Below are 18,117 nucleotides of genomic sequence, written 5' to 3' on the forward strand. Positions count from 1 at the left end.
GTATTGGGAAATTTCCACCAACACACGATAGGGGTACGGGAGCAGAAAGTTTGAAGAAAGTACTAATAAAGCATGTGAATTTATTGTAGGCTTTACCAGTAAATAATATGCCTAAATATTTTATGGAAATTAACCAAGAAAATATTTGTTTGTTGTGAATTATTAAAAATTGTTATACTCGATTTCTTTATTATGATTTAGAATCTCTGTTGAAAATGGATACAGTTGTCACGTCCTTACGGATCCATCAGGTCCAATAATCTTTGCATTAGACACCTTCAGTTCTAACACTAGGAGCAGGCTTAGGAACCCCAGTAACCGTACTCGTCGAACTCGACAAAGAGGTCGACGTGCAACCTACCCCATGCATCAGCTCGCTGAGTTTCTCGCCGGATCTTCTCAGCGAGTCGCGATTCCAATCCGGTAGGGCACTTGGGAAGCTGTTAGCAAATTCCATCCCTTCTGGCCGAGCCTTTGCTCGCCCACCTGTCCTGGTAAAACTGGAAAGGCCTCCGGGCCACCAGTAATCCACCAAAACCAGTAACCAATAAAAGAAAAAAAAAGATACAGTTGTTTTATGAATGAGTTTTCTTCATGTTATCAGTTCGTGGAATTCAGAAATGCATCAGCCTGTGTTATCCAGGGACCGGCGCGCACGTGTCTAGAGCGACGCTGCGTGTGGCTGTGGGAGTGCGGGCGCGGGGTGCCGAGGACGCGGCGCGCGGGGAGAGAGCGTCGCTGCGGCTCGTTCGCCGCGCCCCCGTTCACGGCCAGGGGTCGGCGACCGCACCCGGCTACGCCGTAACCCCGCTACGTACCTACGGCATCGCTACGGCGTAGCTTCCTATATTGTTTCCGTTTCACGTATCTATATAATTTGATTCTCGCAATATTTAGGTCACTTCCTTCTCGAGCTTTCTGATTGATTTGGATTGCGATTCTATATAATAGCCCTTATACTACCTATTTTCGGGAGAAAATTATTCCAAACAAATTATTGAATAATGTTTTCGATAGGCAGTTGAGAATATTAATTTATTACGAAGGTTATATTTGTAATGAAAATAAGTGGGTTCTCTGGAATCTTCCATACGCCTCCGTTGATACTCAACGATGTCGGATCGGAGTACTTATGCTGAAATTAGAATAAGTGGGAATTTCTCAGAGCTCTGATCTCTTACATAATTATATAATTGTTATTCGTTTTTTTTAAGTACACATTTTGTATTTTTTGGTCATATTCTGTTGTAGAATGTAATAGGTATAATACAAAAAATAAAACATAAGTGAGTGAAACCTAGTAGTACGCGGAACTTCTCACTTGAGAGGAACATGCCGAATGCCGCCATTCAGCTTCAGACATGAGATTGAAGACTCAGTTGTATAACTTAACAACTGCCTCAGTCTCCACACTGGTATAGAGTGGTGGTAATTGCAAATCTCCCTACCAACCGTTAATTATTCAGACTTATAAAACACGCCGATTTGATTATGATTACACGATGCTACGCCTTCATCGTAGAGGTCATTCATGAGCATCAGTAAAGGGTGTGTTTAATTAGGAAAATTTGTGTCTGCCTCTGGAATTTTAATACCGGCATAGTAGCCTCCTTCGATACGAGCACACTAAACTGACTAAACGTGTTATCTTTTAGGCCAAGGCGACTGCAGAACAGTGTTGTGGAACAATTTGATGTTTCGTTCCATACTGGATAAATTGTAAACGAGCTTTTACTAAGATATCTGAATTCATTAACTAATACGCAATTTATAACTAAAATGCAGTAAATAATTTACAAAAATACAAAATAACGATCGAATTAGTTTTTAGCCGTGGTTTCACTCGTGTTAATGCTCAAATAACTATCCCATGAGAATATTACTTTATGAGATGAAAATTATTTTATGCTTTTCTACCTTTGACGATTGACAATGAATTTGCAAAATCTCATGAATATCGATTGAGTAGTTAAAATTGAGAAGGCGTAACAAACAAACAAATTATATAATCGAATTTATAATGTTATATTAGGATCGATCGTTCTGTTAGGTGACATTTTACGAAGAAAGCAAAGTAGCCTTTATTGTTACTAAGCATACGTTTCATTTTTACATTTACCATTATTATAACATCTACCTTTATTGTTTTTTCGGCGTGATATTGATATAAGCGAATAGATTCTTGTCTCCGGGGGCGAGATACGAATGAAATGTACATAAAATTTCGAACGAACTAACTACGACCAATATTTGAGACATTTATGATTCACTAATAAATGTTTAATATGGTTTTAATACGTAATGATTCCAATTTTAGGCCCGCGCTACTGGAAGATCGAGTGGAATTAATTCATTGCCGATGTCATTGACAATGTACACATTTCACGTTTCACACGTAAGTACATATTTGCTGATAGTATAAGATCGCAGGCTTTCTAAGCAAAAAATCTTTATATGCTGTGTAAATAAGGCAGATAATTGCAAGCACAGAGTGCAGTTGCGGCTTGGTGATAAGAGGTCGGCATTTTATTAATTGACTTAATCTCTTTTACAAAAGGTAACGCTACGAATGTTCTGTGTTATAATGTTAGGTCGCGAGGACGAAACCAGACTTCTGCAGAAACAGGTTATTGTACCACTCAAGTATAATACAACACAAGTAGAATACAAACACGACACAGCAACAAAACAAATTCATACTAATATTAAAAACTAATATAAAAAAAAGGAAAAAAAAATGTATAATCATCAGCAGTGCTCTGTTACTAATTTCCAAATATCAATTATTTTTCGTCACTTTTGCTGATAAGGAACATGTCACTGTTTTGCTGGCATCACGGTCGCCATGCCGATATAGACAGCCGTAGACAATTTGGCGGGAACATGAGCAGAGAATTTGTGTCTGAATTGTTTTATTTTGTTATTTTAGTGTTTCTTTAGTTTTAAATGTGTAAAAATGGTGTCTTTTAAACAAATATGCATAATTTATGAAAAAAAAGAAATTACTAACATGAAATATCAATGTAGTCTCATTAAATTCCCGCCATTTTACTAGAACATTCTCGCATCTTAGTTCATTTCATTCATTTTAAACCCAAACTCAATCTATTCATATATTGTAGGTAATATGTATCTAGTTTTTTTAAATGTAATTTCACTCGTTAGTAGTTAAAATAAAGGGCGAACAGTTGTACGGAAATTGTCATTATTAAATCGAAAAATAAATGAAAAGGTGTATCCAAGAGTAACCAGGATTTAAAAAAAAAACCTATTATTATATGCTATTTAGGGGTTATGTTATTTAGGGTATTTAGGGGTTGAAAGCTGATAAAGGACGTACCTAGCATTTGCCGCATTAAAATGAATATTAAAACTTAAAATATGATTTTTGAAAAATATATGTTTAAATAATAACACGAAATATTCTTGTATTTAATGTTATTTTCTGCACGATATTCAGATTTAAATGCCAAACCGTGAGAAGCTAGGGCGGGGCGCTAGTTTCAGATAAATCAAATTAATTTTGAGCAATTTTTATTGTTTAATTTTTTTTTATTGTTTAGATGGGTGGACGACCTCACAGCCCACCTGGTGTTAAGTGGTTACTGGAGCCCACGGACATCTACAACGTAAATGCGCCACCCACCTTGAGATATAAGTTCTAAGATCTCAGTATAGTTACAACGGCTGCCCCACCCTTCAAACCGAAACGCATTACTGCTTCACGGCAGAAATAGGCAGGGCGGTGGTACCTACCCGCGCGGACTCACAAGAGGTCCTACCACCAGTAAATAACAGATTTCAAATAAATATTAAATCTAATTGAAAGTTCAGACAGCTTGAAATGATACTAACTTGCTCTAAGTTCTAGGATATAGTTCTTGAGTACGCGATTTTCACTCCACGTATTGAGTGTACGGTATACAGAGGGAAGCAAGTATCATACGCTGGTAAAGTGGTGTACTTCTTTCTTCTCGTACTAAGTTGATATCATTGAATACTCTTTGTAGCTATTACTTACTAACGATAACAATGCTTACAACTTGCCTGCGGAGAATCCGAGTATATGTTTCACACAACGTTTATTTAAGCTTTATTTATATTACTTGGAAATCGAAAAATATTAAATAATTAATTACCTATACTTTTATATCAGAGCTTTCGTATTTATAAATTGATTCAAGCAGCCGAAATAAGAGAAGGTCGTTTTTCAATTTTAAAAAAAATTAAATAGTTATTGAAATTTTTTGTTCTTTCTCGGAATTATAATTTATTATTATTTTGGTGGATTAATTATTTGAAAATTCTTAAAGTTGATAACACAGACGTAATTGTGATGCAGATGAAGAGGATTCCGGGCAGCGATCCCGGAAGGAGCATCATTGTTACATAAGCGCGGGAGGGGGGTTACGCAAGCGGCGGGGCGAGGGGAAGAGGTCGACGCCGCGTGGGATCGATGCGCGGCCATTCACCCGCCTGCAATGCGCCTCGCCGTGCCTACCGACTGCCGCTTGCACACATCCGCCTTTGGTTTATGCCGCCCTAGTACGTTGGCTCCGGCCGGGAGGCTGTTTCCACATAACGTTAGAAAAAAAAAATATATAAGTGAGAAGATCGGTACTTTTTGGTTAATTCACACTGGCACACTAATTTTATTTTAAAATGAGAAAATATAAATGACAGATATAAAATTGACATGACGATGTTGCGAATAGTATTTTTTTTTTTAAATATAAGATTTTGTTTTCAAACTAAATATCCACTAGATTTCGCCATATCATCCCACATCTTTATATATAACTAGCTGGCCCGGCAGACTTCGTAGTGCCTCTATCGATAAATAAAAGACCAAAACTTTTGTATAAAATAAAATTAAAACTAACAAAATAAAGTTGCAAAAATGTCGCTTTAACTAAATAGTCTTCGATAAGGTTAACACACTGAAGTCTTGGTTTAAATGTGGTAGAAACGCTACGCCACACACTACCTATAACTATAGGTATATCTGTCCTTCAACTAATACTTTTAGATTGTGAAAACTGGATACGTAAAGCAAAAACTTTGTACCCCTTTTGCGCGGACGGAGTAGTATGAAATTTCCCACACTTATACAGAATATAGAGAAGGAGTGCAGAATTCTATTTTTTTTTTAAATTACGCATAAAAAATACATTAATTCAATAAATAAAACATTACACACACTACTTTGCTGAAGTCTGTTGCTAATTGAGAAAAGATTAATATTGTTTGTCTTTAATATTATTTGTCTATAGTGTATATGTATTGATAATACAAGGATAAATCTTTTCACACATTTTCATATTAATAAACATATATTTCGATTGCTTTAGAATGAACTGATATTAAATATTATCGAACTTAATTGTTTAGAGTGCTTGAATATTATTTAAATGAAACATCATAAATGCAACACGCTGTATCTAATTAATAATAAGTACAATAAAATATTTTCACGCATACATATTAATAAAGATATATTACGATTGCTTTAGAATTAACTGGTATTAAATATTATCGAAGTTGGTGAGAGAGTTTGAATATTATTTAAATGAAACATCATAAATGCAACACGCTGTATCTAACGTAGACGCGCCTACGTGACATAGCTACGCGACCGCCATACGTATATCTCCAACGATCGAACCAACGAGTAATTCTGACTGACTTACTTACCTATCCCTGGTTCTTGCACTACGCACGATTGATTTTTCCTTTACAATTTAGTATTCATAGCATGTTTGTGGTACATCTCGGACAGCGAAGCGAATTCCGAATGATTCTTGTTTTGGTCGGTAAATCGAATCTAAGACTTGTTTTCGACGTTGAATGCATACCGGCTTCTTTATACGTTTTACGGTCGTTCATAATTTTATTTATTTATTCCACTCAATTCAAAAGTCAGGCTTACAGTATGCACCAAAACACCTGACTCGTTAACAAAAAAAAAGTTATTAAAATTATTAAGTACTATTATTATGCTAAAAATAACATTGTTAATATACCGAATGATTATGGGAATATTCATGCGTCGTGGGCTAAAATGTGTTTGTAAAAACTCTTTAAAGTGTATACAATATTAGGGTGGTCCTTATTTAAGGTTTGTCCGAAAAAAAATTCACGGCAGTCTTAAATCGGTTTTAAGTCTATTTAAAAAAAGATTCATGCCAAGCTATAGCTCTTAATTTTAATTTTAACCCGTCCCCCCCGATAACCAAACTTAAATGGAAATAACAGGGAAAAAAATCTGTTATTACTTTGGATTTTTTTAAGTCATGAACGGATGAATAGATCATGTCGGTAAACAATAATTCTTGTAGAAAATTTAACGTTCTACAAAAAGAGGTCTCTTATGATTTTTTGCATATTTTTTGCATGATATTATTACATTAAAATTTGATTAACAATTTTCATTGCATATAAATATATTAATTTGTGTTAATGAATAAATGAAATAAAATACTGTACATTATGATATTGAATTAATATGATATTATATTCATTATATAATAGCAAACATCAGGAATGTTGTAGTTTTTGTTTAATATATGTATATATGTACCTATATATTAGATTTTTACTATATTAGATAGGCCTGACTCACTGGCCATCTGGTATTAAGTGCACACTACGTAAACTATGAAATTTCGCGCCGAAAAAAAACATAATGATTAAGGGTGCTTACAAGTTAGACTAATGTTTCGCGGTCGCGATCAAGCTGTCTACGACTCATTCCCGTGATTGATGTTTTTTTTTTTTAATATTTAGTACTCCTAAAAGACAGCAGGTTATTTTAATATCAAATAAATTTAAAATGTACATCAATTTTATCAAAATTTTCCACAAAAAATTACGTCTGATTTTCTTCAATTATACTGAGCTGCGGAAAAGCCTCTTTATCTATGTGGGCGTTTCGAAGATACCACACTTAATTATACTAGCAGCTTCGGATACCAAAATATGGCTAATAAAATATTGCAATGGAAAATTTGGTCCGTAATTTTTCTACGCAGTACACCAATAACGATTGAAACCTATAAAAAGTATATTATTGTAACGTGAATATTAGCGCACATGTCTGTATGTAGTTTATTCCTTTACTATTCGCGAGTCGTGGGTAGAAAAAAATAATTAAAAACTGCTTGGGCGGTTTTATCTTGCGTTGGGGGAATTCCGTGGTCAACATTACAGAAAGCTCTCCCCAAAGACTCTCACGGAACGTGCAGATTTGACTAGAGCTATCCCTGCCAAATGTCGTGGCTAAGATGCTCAATAGCGAAGGGTCCTCGAAGGTGATGCTCGACTTCTGCAATTTCACCATCTCGCAGAAGAAGGCGGCAGAACGTAAAGTCATCACCGTCTGCAGTGATCCGTCACCATCGCGCAGGGGGCTGGAGGAGGGCCTGATGCCGCACTGTACTCCACTATCAGCGCGTCTCCGTATTGTTATTATATCCATTAACAACAATGAGCGACTAGTTAGCGGTGTAACATGTTCCGATCTAGCAGGCTGGTCCCCGCACCCCGGAACACTAGTGGTACTTCGTGGGTTGCCTGGCGACCACAATACTGGGACGAACACAATGGACTCGTCGACTCCGCCGTGATGAAAGAGCGAGCATACTAGAGACCGCCAAAAAAAAGACTAACCAAACAAAATGATTTTTTTTTCTCGTTTAAACGGTTAAGCGAGGTCAGAGCTAATTATTACGTGAATTTCACCACCCACAGTGGGATATAAGGTCTCAATTACAATGGTTGTCCCGCTCTTCAAACTGGAAGGTAACAATGCTTCGTAGCAAGTTAGAACCTACCCGTAGATTTATTAAGTAACCTACCCATTATCTAGTAAAAATATTTAAAATAACTTGTCAAATAACGTGTACTGTATAATAAACTGTATCTACGAGAAAAAATTTAAACATTACTGTCTTAGTGCAGCTTGTGAAGTGAGATTGTTATGAGACCAATTTTCAATAACATTGATATAACAGATTTTTTTGATTCGGATAATTGGCATAACAAGTCACCAGTCTGCTCAGTCTTACATGTCAATAATGAACTCCAAATATAATATTATTAAATAATTGCAATGCTATCGGACATCAGATAAAATCAATAGTAGCCATTAGACGAAGTGTTTTTCGATAAAGCACAAAATATAAGAAACTGACGAATATGTTGACAGTTTAATTTGACCCTTGATTCAAATTAAAATGCTTACGAAATATGATGAAGTTATACTGAAATCTAACATCATAAAGTGACAATTTTCTATTTTGGTTCGTACTTAAGACGTGTTTCTGTACGACTTCAGACGATGATGAATATGATTTGAAATTATAAAGCGAAAAAACACAAGCACAAAACTCATAAAATCGAACTTCAGATTTCAAGATTGGTTCGAACACACGGCTAAAGCAATATAAAATTGAAACGTAATAATGAAATAGTTCCGTTTGCCTTCCAATTACTAGAATAAAAAAAAAAAAAAAATTCTAAAATGAGTCGTCACCTTAAATCAGGATTGCAAAATATACAAATGCAATTATATACTTGCAGGGTGTTGCAGTGTGGGCCTGACCTACCCCCACAGTCTGCGCAATGCGACGCACCCTACATCCACTATCTATAGCGGCCCAGACTGGTACGTAGACACTAAATTATACACCACTAGGTTTATTGTGGGGGGAACGAAAATATGCACTCTAAGAACTTGAGAAATTTTAACCCTGGTTATTTAAAATGCTTTCGTTCATTGTTTGACTATTCTCTAGTAATTATAATTCTGTAGTAGTATTTTTTTGATACTCGTGAATGATCTGCCAAAAAGTTTTTTTTCCTACCTGTGCTGATAGCCTTGCCCTAACGTGTAGGTGAGCTCTCAGGACTCAAACTGAAGGTGTTGCTAACACTGTCCCTAGCAAGAGCAGAATCTACCACCGGATCGGAAACGCGATCCAATGAGAAGATCCGGCGAGAAACTCAGTGGGCTGTATTTATGGATTAATTCACTCACCGAGCCCTTCGTCGCAAGCGACGGGTTCGGCGAGGACGGTGACCGGTGCTTGAGGTATTTAAAAGCACCGTTAATGGATCGGGAGAATCCATAATGACGTGGCTTTTGTTCAAAAGATTACAAGCACAGCCTCCGCATACCAAGATAGTTACGTTAAAGAGCCGTGGCTTTGCATTGCAAATAACATTCAAATTTATAAATAGCGAGAGCTTAAGTAGCTCCAGAATTGGGTACACAGTGGCAGCGTTACGAATAAGTTAGAACTAAAAATTAACACACATAATAATTGGGAACTAATTAGGCACGGTCGGCACGGGTACTTTATGGGTACCATAGACTGACAAATATATTTATATACATTTAAATATACACATGTCGCAGTAAGGACCGATATCTTCATCATCATCACGCTCCCGCTTCGTCTGTCGTGTGCGGACATACATATAATATACAGATAATAAACACCCAGAGAAAGAGTAACCCAAAATACTGCATCACCAAGTCATTCGTAATAGAATCTAGCAAAGTTTATTGTACGAAGGAAGTTGTTTTAGTAAACGGCGCAAAAGTCCGTAGTCCTCATGGACGCAGAAGCCATCAATTACTTTGTAACTTGAGAATGTAGACTCCATAGCATCTGAATAGAGGTGAGGTATAAAACCAGATGCAAAAGTACGATACAACAAAAATACAGAGAGTAACAATAAAGTATACCAGTATCAATAATAAAGTACCAATCAAAAAAGCTCCAATTACCGAGTAATTAAGTTCAATTTGCGTATTTTCTAAACGTAATATTCTTGAATTAAATTTATCTGCATTTTATGAAGCAATCTCCGTAATTTCATATTTTCTCGAAGGTCGATCCGCATGCCATACGTCGTTCGATCTCTCTTCATCACAATATCCGTTTAAGCGATGTTTAATAACAGATGGTATTCGACCATGACAGCCTACCGATTAATAAGCTAGCATATGGTATTTGTACGCATTGAGCAGAACAAACAAAAGAAAGATCAAACAAAAGTAAAAGTAGATTCCGATCCTATGTTTTTAATTCATAGCTTCATTAGATTTAGTCGACATATCATTATTAAATTGACTAGATGATGACCGAGCTTTGTTTGGTTTTTTTTTTGATAACGTCATCTTGTTGTTTCTTTAAAGCAGTTAGTTAACCTCAATTAAGAAAAAAATAGTATTATTATTCGCCAATAGATGTCGGGAAGAGTTGATTATTGAAAACACGAATAACACAACATTTTCTGAAAATAAATCGTAGCTAGATCGATTTATTGATAGTGTTGACAACAAACTTTTAATTTACAAAGTTATCCTTAAGCCAGTTTGGCTGTACGGAATCGAATTATGGGGTAGCGCCTGCAATTCGAATATCAGTATTATACAAAGAATGCAAAACTGTATCTTGCGCTCCATAAGTGGTGTTCCGTGGTTGGTCACAAACACTGAAATACACAAAGAACTAGTGATGCCTACAATAATGCAGGAAATCGTAAAATTTAAACAAAAACACCACGAAAGACTGGAAAAGCACCCAAACAATCTGGCTGCCGCCTTGAAAAAACGAAGTTACGGTAAACGGCTCAAGAGAAAAGACGTCATATAGTTCAATGACAAATCTTAAATTTAGAGTAGATGGCTCGCTGGAGTCACGCTCTTACTGACTTAGAAAATTTCAACTCATCTAATAAAAGTACTGGATACTGATTGTAGATAAAAAGAGAAGAAAAAAAAAAAAAAAAAAAGATCGATTTATCGCCCCCGAAATCCCCTGTATACCAAATTTTATGAAAATCGTTGGAGCCGTTTCCGAGATTCAGGTTATATAATATATACAAGAATTGCTCGTTTAAAGGCATAAAATTTAGTCTATAGCTCTACCTGCCTGGTGTTAAGTTTCCTTGTGAATTAAAAAAATATTTATTTAACTAGGGCTTTAGTAGGTGCTTTTAAATAGACATAAGTTTTCCAAGACCGCAGATTCCGTACAGTTTTGCCACTGAGAAAAATCTGCAAGCAACTCAGTATTTGCTCTTTTCTATATAAGAAGTATATGACACAAATTTACAAAACATAAATAAGTTAGTACATATAATAAGTATGTTATTTTTTAGATATTGTTTTCTGCGTACCGAGTCAATCAGATAATTGGCCTACGATTGGAAAATAAGGGGTAGAAGCCTATGTGGCATTAAGGGTAGGAGTATGAGAAATGGTGCGATCATGTTAGATTTAAAACTATACGGATTTAGGAATACGACACTGAAATCTGGATAGATATTATTAATTAGTAAGAGGCCTAAGTTGATGAAGAAGCAGCGCCTTTTGGTAGGTAGCGGCTTGGCTCTGCCCCTGGCATTGCTGAAGTCCATGAGCGACGGTAACCACTCACCATCAGGTGGGCCGTATGCTCTTATGTCTACTAGGGCAATAAAAAAAAAGTATAGTTACAGACTTTGGGGAAACAGTAATATTAAGCACAAATCACACTACCGTCGCTTCTAGGAATGGCCAAATATGGTATTTATGTCACATGACTTTTTTTTATTGCTTAGACGACGAGCTCACAACCCGCCTGGTGTTAAGTGGTTACTGGAGCCTATAGACATCTACAACGTAAATGCTCCACCCACCTTGAGATATGAGTTCTAAGGTCTCAGAATAGTTACAACGGCTGCCCCACCCTTCAAACCGAAAGGCATTACTGCTTCACGGCAGAAATAGGCAGGGCGGTGGTACCTACCCGTGCGGACTGACAAGAGATCCTACCACCAGTAAAAAAAATTAAAATTGTACCTTTGTTCCGAGAATTAGTTAGCTCAAGTCGAGAGTTTGCGTAATGTCCTAACAGTCCACCTCTGTCTAGACGTGGGGTTCGAAGTGCATTTTTCTGTCTGTACCCCTCTCACGGAACCCTATCGTTTATGCGTGTGCGTTGTTTAATTTCCAACCCGTCTGTCTCGGAGACCTCATCTCGCCATTGCCATTATGCAGGGAAAATAAATTGATTTAACACTAAAAATGTTTCTGTTTACATTCGCTAAACCTAATCTTTTTTTTTATGATTGAAGGATTACTGGTGGCCCGGAGGCCTTTCCAGTTTCACCAGGACAGGTGGGCGAGCAAAGGCTCAACCAGGACAAGTGGGATTTGCTAACAGCTACCCGAGCGCCTCCGAAGGAGACCTAACAGCTCAAGAGCAGCTGCTTCGCGAATGAATCTACTACCGGATCGGAATCGCGACCCGCTGCGAAGATCCGGAAAGAAACTCAGCGAGCTGATTCATGGGTTAGGTTGCACGTCGACCTCTTTGTCGAGTTCGACGAGTACGGTTACCGGGGTCCCTAAGCCTGCTCCTAGTGTTAGAGCTGAAGGCGTCAAAAACCTAGTCTAAATGGATGTTATTTGTATGAGACGCTATTTTGAGGAGTTATTCTTGTCTGTCGTCTTTACTTTTATTTTATTTTAATCTTATGTATTTCTCTAGCGTGTTTTGACCTCATTTTTTTAATGTCGATAAAATTGACGTTGTAATGACTAAGAGATGTGTCGTGAGACCAAAAAAAATTAGTTATTTTAATTTAATTGGACTCGCTTTCACCAAACCATCATTAATGATCTCTACGTATCCTCTCCAATAAGGCCCTGATAACTATGATTGAATAATTAAGTTGTCGACAAGTTTTAAATTATTTTCGAAGTTCAAATATATCAAATCAAATAAAAACTACGATTCTTCACATACTGTTTGATTGTTTACTTAAGGGACCGCTGATCATCAAGTGGGTCGTATGATCGTGTTTCTTTGACAGTAATTCCCTTGATTCTTGATTGTCTTATTACCTTTTGACTTTGTCAACTCGCTTTTGTTTTAAAGACATTATATTATTTATCTGTGTTAAATGAAAAAACGCCGATAGATTAATACAAAATTTCGTGGTTCAAGTGTTATAAAGAGTCTTTGGGATTCCTTTTGTACATATTATTTGATACGCGACTAAGATATTTTTTATGTAATAAAGTAGTTAACATTGGTACTGGTACCAAATTTATCACATTTTCTTAGCGAGTGTCTGTATTAATGACAAAGCTAGGAATAATGTCAACTAGTTTCAGTCGTTTCTAGTCAGTTTGAGCTAGAAGAAGGATTAGAAGTTGCTGAGATAATTTCATATTTAATTGCTAGCGTTTTGTGAATTTATCAATAAATTAGCAAATCAGAAAAGATGTAAAATAAATTCCGGCTTACATTCTACTTTCTCTAGGTGTGCCTAAATCATTCATCTGATTGTGATGAAATTTGTCACAGCTATTATTGACAGTTCAGAAAATGTTTGTGTTATAGTATAATTAACATATATCAGGTGGCCCGTTAGGAATTTAAGAAAGTTGTTTCCACAATAAATATAATAATATAATTACACAACCGTCACTCCGAAACTGCGAAGTATTAAATAAAAAACTAAAATCAAACGACCGAACCGAACCAAATTTATTCTAGTCTGATTTATTTTCACTACTTCGTATGTACAACATTGTTTAGCTGAAGCTTGAATGTGACAATAGAACGTACCAACAATGAACTATTTTCTTAGAAAATCACCCTTTACGCCCAGTTATGATATATCTGAGTTAAACCGAGAATTTTCTCTTAGAAGTGTAAGGTGGTAAGAGGCTTAAAATATCGTACAGGTTTGATTGATGTCGAAGGTTGCTACGGCAACAGACATGTATCAGAAATAGATCGAATTTTGTTATAAATGAAAAAAAAAACATGATAATCTCTTTATTCTAAGAACCGATTCGTTTAGTATTCACTATTCCAATGAAGGGGATTACGGTGATTATGTCGATGCCAAGTGCTAAACGGATGCCAAGTGCTATGCCGATGCTATTAAATCTCATGACGCAAGGTGGGCAACGGAATTCACCAGAGAATAAAAATTCACAACAGGCCTCCGCAACGAAAAACACCGTGTAATGAACATGAAATTAGGAATAATTGCAAGGCGTAGGCGAGCAGCTTTCATTCATGGGCATGAGTTGAAGGTCAGGAGAATTGATACTTCGATTGTCTCGTCTGTGGGTGGTAGCGTTCAAGCTGTGACGGATAACGGTAATCACTTGAAAGAAGCTTAGACTGTGGGCTCGTTCAAACAACTGTGCGATTATAACAATCGTGGAATTTTGGAAGTAATTTTTTTATTTTTTTATTACCCTTGTAGGCAGACGAGCATACGGCCCACCTTATGGTGAGTGGTTACCGTCGCCCATGGACTTCAGCAATGCCAGGGGCAGAGCCAAGCCGCTGCCTACCGCTGAATTGAAATGGTCCATGTTTCATGAAGGGCGTTGTTGAGTCTTTAAGCTTCAGAAGTAGCAATGAGATTTGATTATGTTTAATTACAAAGCATTGACTTTATATATTAGCTCTAGATTTCGGAGCGAATAGGTCTGATAAAACACGTTTTAAATATTAAAATACTTTAAATTGTTATTGGTCTGGATGTCCCCTCGATGTCTGTGCGACTTTTTTAAACACACGTTGCATTGGTTTAGTTAAAGTAGACTTCGAGATCACAAGCAAACGAAGAGTACTAAGCAATAAATTAACCTTTGGTCTTGGATTTCGAGCCTTAATTATGTATGAAATAATTATACAAATAAATATTTAAGTCTATATAACTAATTTGGAGGTACACCCACTTTATATGACGGATATTAATTATTAACGGTGGGCAGCGGTATGGTTCTGCCCCTGGCAATGCTGAAGTCCATGGGCGACGGTAACCACTTACTATAAAGTGGGCCGTATGCTCGTCTGCCTACTCGGGCAATAATAATAAAAAAATGAAATTCTGTGTAGACAACATAAGATAAGATACAATCAAGTTTTACGCTAGATTTGTTTACGTTTAATTTCAGATAGATCCTAGCTAGGCGGAAACGGCTGCAGGTCGTTGCACATCCCGGACGACGTAGCCAGGGGTGAGCCGCCCGCCTCCCGCGCCGTGCCCGGGCAAATGCCCCTCAGTTCATTATCAAAGTTCACTAGTACGGGACACACACGCAAACCTTATCGCGTCGCGTTGCAGACACACACACCGCCCAAATAACCTAGAGCTTCCAGGTCTTTGAACGCTACGACATTTTCGCTCAACGTACCTAGCGTTAGGGGTCTGTTTTGGCCAGACGTCGCAGCGGGTGTCGAACCGCGCCGACGTTTCACGGAAACGGTCGAACCCCGGGCGGGAGTTTTGACAGCTACCAGGAAAATCTGCAACGAGGAAATTCTCGAACAACACTGGTCGTGTACGTAATTTGTTGACAATAGACTTAATTCTAATAACTGTAAGGACTGCAGTTGCTTGAACTTGAGTTCGTGTTATGTAAGAAGTCGGTAACGTCTGTGACGGGTGACTCGATTATGCAGCCTTTACGGATTTACGCGTTCGTTTCCTTTGATATTAAATTTTATATAAGCGATTTTTATATAACGATTTTGTTCTATTTATGTATATAAATGGCAATAATAATATATAGCTTATGAAAATATTCACATCTTCTACACTACAGTACCATAAGTGTAGATTACACCGCCAGTGAAATGCCGCTAAAATTCATGATTTCAAGTTATCTCGTGATTTATTTGACTGCATCTCCGATAGTAAAGCGACGAATTTTTCGATTTTAATCCTTACACGGAAGCTTTAGAGTTGATTTCAGTTTAAGCAATAAACATAAATATCGCAGACATTGCGTCTATGAGCCTGCGAGACTTTCCGATCGATCACACATCTTAGGATCTTGAGATTTGCATCAGATTATACACATAATTAAGATTACGGAAGTCATAGAGATAAAAGATACACGTGAAGAAGAAAACTGCATTTTTTTTTATAAAATGAAAATAATAAACTGAAGTCTGGGATTCCTGAAAACAACAGAGAAAAATACTTAAAGCCACATTGTTTCCCAAATAAGTTCATCTATTGAAAGGCGATCTCTCATTCTGGAGGTAAATGTCTAAATTCATATTATTAACTCATCAAATGCCTTTTTTTAACGCTGGGGTATCCATTTACGGATACCCGGTCGAAGGGGGGTAACGGATCGGGCTATGTCGGTTTCCGGCGCCTCCTGAGAGAACGATGGGGAGAAGAGAATGTTCGAGGTCCTTCACCTCCCCCAATTTCTCACAGGAGACTATGCCTTGAAAAAGGCGCGCGAAGCACTTGCCCCGCAGAACGACTACCGACTAAACCCCATCGAGTTCCACCACACCGACTACACGAAACTTACGGTAAGCTCATCAAATGCCTAAGTTCCCATTAATAACTCATTAAATGCCTAAATTCATATTAATAATTCATTTCCGAGTATCAAGTCTGTTTTTCAGTTAGCATAAGATGAGTATGAAACATTGTTCAGTTAATAATTGCTCACAAGTTCCAAAAAGAAACAAGTCCATCAAGTGATGTTAAATGCATATTTGTTAGTTTAATTACTTCGCCCATTTCTCACGGGTAAGATAGTAATGAAAAAGATAGGTAAGATATTGATGAAAAACTATACTTTTTTTAAGAAATAAAAATATGATTGGGTGTAACCATCGAAGTATCGATTTTTTGTAAACAAATATAATATTGGAAGAAGAATAGTATTTAGGTAATGGTAGGTATAATATATACGTACTAGCTGACCCGGCAAACGTTGTGTTGCCTTAAATAAGATTTCTAGGGAAATTCTAGTCTAATATATAAAATTCTCACAAACCTCATTCAACCACATAATATAGTAAGCGGCACGTAAGTTGGCAAGGTTTTGGTGTAGTGGGGGTAATGTCGCGCATAGTGTACATTGCAACAAAAAAATGGTCACTTTTATTGCCCGCATATATGTTAATTTTATTTTATTAAATTTTTTATTTGCCATAATTTATTTTTAAGCCTGTGTGTTTAGAAGAAAGTTAAAGAAAAGAGACGAATTCGTGAAGTGTATTAGGTGTTATAAATAAAATACAATTAAAAGTTAAAAAATTTATTTAAAAAAATATACTTAATATTAAAAATTATGTGTCGCCGTCGTCACTATCATTTTCTAATAGTGCTACCCCTTGGATTAAATTTATGGTAGCACCTGAGCTGGTGGAAGGAGTTGGCTCCTCCACGTCGACATAACGAAGACTCGCTGTCGTCACTGGCGTAAATAATAAAACGCTCAGTGACTGAATCGACTATAATTATGGTCATTGGTATTTGGTCCTGCCATTGCAAGCAAATTTAAAACAATAACACTCGTAACAAAAACTAAATTTAAAACAGTAAGAACAACTCGTAACAAAAACTCAATATAAACAAAGGGTTCCTACAACTTTAGTAGGCGCATGTGTAACCGGGAGCGAACGGAACGTGGACGCGGTGCGGGAGGGGAGGGTCGACTGACTTACCAATCGCGTGCTCGGAACGGTACTACGTCTTTCCCCGCGTCCCGCTTGACAACCAAAGAGGCCTAAAAAACGACTTCTGCGCATCTAGCGACTCTTGCCAAGTTACGTGCCGGGGACTATACCTCATTATAACCAAGAAAAAAAATTAAAAAATGTTTGGGGTGGACAGCCCTTATCACTTAAGGGTATGAAATATAGATAGTAGCCGATTCTCAGACCTACTGAACATACTATTGATACACAAATAAAACCAAAAAAACATGGCTGGCAAGCTACGATTGATACACAAATAAAACCAAAGAAACATGGCTGAAAAATGTATAGTGAGTAAGACAGGAGACCGGCTTCGTCCTCATCCCTACTACGTGATGTTTGCTGGAAGAGAGGCGACACCTGGCGGGGATAACTGATCGATTGAATTTAAAAAAAAATCATAATTAAAGGAACTTGAAATTATAAACTCTGAATAAGAATTTATCGTACTACAATTATAATATTTGATTGCCATCTTGCAACCTTATTGCGGATCTGTGCATAGAATAAAAAAAATAAAAATCGGGATGGTAAAATAGGGGTTGATCGTATAAGAGTGAAAATTGAGAGTAATATA

At 36.9% G+C, this 18,117-nt stretch overlaps 1 long non-coding RNA gene across 1 annotated transcript; it reads left to right on the forward strand.

Annotated features, from left to right (window-relative positions):
- The first annotated feature begins 4,306 nt into the window (after positions 1-4,306).
- Positions 4,307-15,645, forward strand: LOC149500422 (uncharacterized). Its single transcript, XR_016324854.1, has 3 exons — positions 4,307-4,545; positions 8,581-8,665; positions 14,984-15,645. It is a non-coding gene; the product is annotated as an uncharacterized LOC149500422 (long non-coding RNA).
- Positions 15,646-18,117: the final 2,472 nt, after the last annotated feature.

The sequence above is a fragment of the Bombyx mandarina genome, chromosome 21, assembly GCF_030267445.1.
Source record: "Bombyx mandarina strain Sakado chromosome 21, ASM3026744v2".
NCBI classification, from domain to species: domain Eukaryota; kingdom Metazoa; phylum Arthropoda; class Insecta; order Lepidoptera; family Bombycidae; genus Bombyx; species Bombyx mandarina.